We start from the raw sequence: 2,726 nt of genomic DNA, 5'->3' as shown, positions 1-2,726 counted from the left end.
CCAGTAAAAAGCTGTCGGATAAGCGCGGCTCCGTGCGCGAGCTTTTTCAGTTGCTGAATAGCGCGACCGCATACGATTCCGGATCGCTAATACGAATTCGCGAGCGATAATCCGATTTTGCTTGATGAATCAGGGGCACTATCTCCATTCATACATCTACTGCTCTGTGATTGACTGAGGAAAGGGAAACCCTGATGATGCTTGAGCTATCATCAGGGTTTCCTATTTCTAAGTAAATCACAGAGCAGTAGAGGTATGAATGGAGATAGTATCTCCATTCGACCTCTATTGCCCTCGTATTGCCTGCGGTTACAGCTAATTGAAGGCACCTGCTTTCAATTAGCTGTTACCGCACAGTTCCCACGGTCCAGGAATCCCACAATGACATTATGATTCATAATGTCCTTGTCGGATAACCTGTAAAAAATAAAAAAAAAAAAAACAAGTTTAAAATAAAAAACACGTACGAAATAAATAATTTTTTTTTTTTTTTCCTCCCGAATTTTTGCTGTCGAATGCAGCAAAATTCGGTTCGGGTCTACCTGAATTCGAACAGCCATACTCGGGTCGAATATAGGGACAACCCGAATTTGAACATCAACACTATTAAAGACCACATCCAGATGACACCAAACTATGTAATGGAATTAAATTAATACAGGATGTCTATAATCTACAAGCAGACCTGGATGTACTGTTTCATTGGGCAGCCAAGTGGGAAATGACATTTAATATAGATAAATGTAAAGTTATGCACTTGGGGGCTAACAACATGGATGCTTCATACTGTCTAGGGGGAATACAATTGGGGGAGTCAGAAATGGAAAAGGATCTGGGGGTTCTGGTAGATCATAGACGAGCAGGCTGATTCACCAAGCACATGCAATGCCAAGCTGCAATATCTAAGTTAGCAGCAAAGTAGTTTCTTGTTTTAAAAGAGGAATAGTAATCCTGCCCCTGCACAAAGCATTGATCAGACCACATCTGGAATATGCAGTCCAGTTTTGGGCACCAGTTCACAAAAAGGACATTGTGGAATTGGAGAGAGTGCAGAGAAGGCAACTTAACTAATAAAAGGAATGGAGGAGATAAGCCATAAGGATAGATTAGCTGAACTGAATCTATTCTCCCTTCAGAAGAGATGTTTAAGGGGGGATATAAGCACCCTGTATAAAAATATAAACGTTCCAGAACTCTCTTCCCAATTATTCACTTTGAGGTCATTACAAAGAACAAGAGGGCACTCTTTGCTTCTGGAGGAAAAGAAGTTTAAGCTGCGGTTAAGAAAGAGATTCTTCACTGTAAGGTCTGTGAAAATGTGGAATCGGCTCCCTCAGGAAGTAGGTTCAGCAACTACTATAGATTGCTTTAAGAAAAAGCTGGATGTTTTTCTAGAAGCACAGAATATACCTAGGTATTAAGGCTTTAAAGTAAAAATAACAGTAACTGTTGATCCAGGAAACATCCAATGTCCTCATGGAATCAGGAAGGAATTTTTTCCCCTGTTGAAGCAAATTGTACCAGGGTTTTTTTGCCTTCCTCTGGACCAACTATGTGCTATAGGGTTTTATATCTGGGATATGTTTATTTCCCTAGTGGTTAAACTTGATTGACTTTTATGTCTTTTTTTTCCAATCTAACCTACTATGTAACTATGTAAGTATAAATAAAAAGCATAAAATACCGTTTATTATTCCTTCATGAATTGAAACTGTATCCTGGCAGCCATTTAAGGGCTTCACTTTTTTGCCTTACCTGCACAAAAAATGACTTCTCAAATCTTTACAGTTTCTTTTTCAATGGCCAAATAAGCATTACCAAATTATATTTCCATTTGCTGTAGGCTGTTGATATAGCAGTAACTTTGTCACTACCTAGGGTAATATACACCTTTTTTAATAGCGTTACATTTTATTCTACATTTTGCCATGTTTAGAATTATGCAAAAAATTATATACAGATGTTTTTTTAGTTTAACATTTTTTTTTAATCTAGGACAAAATATATATTCATTGCAAGAAGGGGTTAAAATGGAACTAATGTTACATTTTTTTTTACATAAAAGGTTGCTTTGACTGACATATAACATCCAACTATAAAATCCAAGTCTCAAATTGAATTAATGACATCTAAATGCAACAACAATGAAATATATTACAGCTAACTAGTTTTTAGATGTTTTGGCTAAATTATTTTTTTGTCTTAACACTAAGTAAATTTCCATTGAACTAATATATCAATCTTATCAGTGTTCCCATCTATCATATATAAACTGTATGGGAGTGTCTCTTTGTAATGAAGATAAAGGCTCTGATTTATCAATGGAATGCGCGTACGCACGTGCCGCTCAGCAAGCTCTATTATCGCGAGTCAGGCCCGAGTTCTAGTGAACTCGCCTGCTGTTTTCCTGCAAAAATGAGCAAAGATCTCGAATACGCCAATTAAGGCGATTCATTTTCAGCTGATGTTAAACTCAATAGTAAGGTGATAGCAATTGATTAGCGCACACCTGCGCCCTGTTCTCTGCGCATCTCCAGTCCATATTACTGGTCAGTTTGAATCTTTAATGCTTGATGTTTTTTTGTGTAAGTGCTACTTTTTTATGTTACATTCTACTCAATCACAAACTTGATTCATTTTTAGTTGCATTTGTTGCACTTGTTATTTTGATACTTTTTCTTTTGGTAGCAACACTGCAAACTAATTTCTATCAAGTTGGGGGGGGG

The 2,726-nt window shown here is 37.2% G+C and overlaps 1 protein-coding gene across 4 annotated transcripts in view; it reads left to right on the top strand.

Annotated features, from left to right (window-relative positions):
- LOC140341016 (leukocyte antigen CD37-like) overlaps positions 1 to 2,726 on the top strand; it is a 163,699-nt gene that overhangs the window by 78,639 nt on the left and 82,334 nt on the right. The window lies entirely within an intron of this gene.

This window comes from Pyxicephalus adspersus, chromosome 11, assembly GCF_032062135.1.
Source record: "Pyxicephalus adspersus chromosome 11, UCB_Pads_2.0, whole genome shotgun sequence".
NCBI classification, from domain to species: Eukaryota; Metazoa; Chordata; class Amphibia; order Anura; family Pyxicephalidae; genus Pyxicephalus; species Pyxicephalus adspersus.
This window is presented reverse-complemented; position numbering and strand designations above follow the sequence as displayed.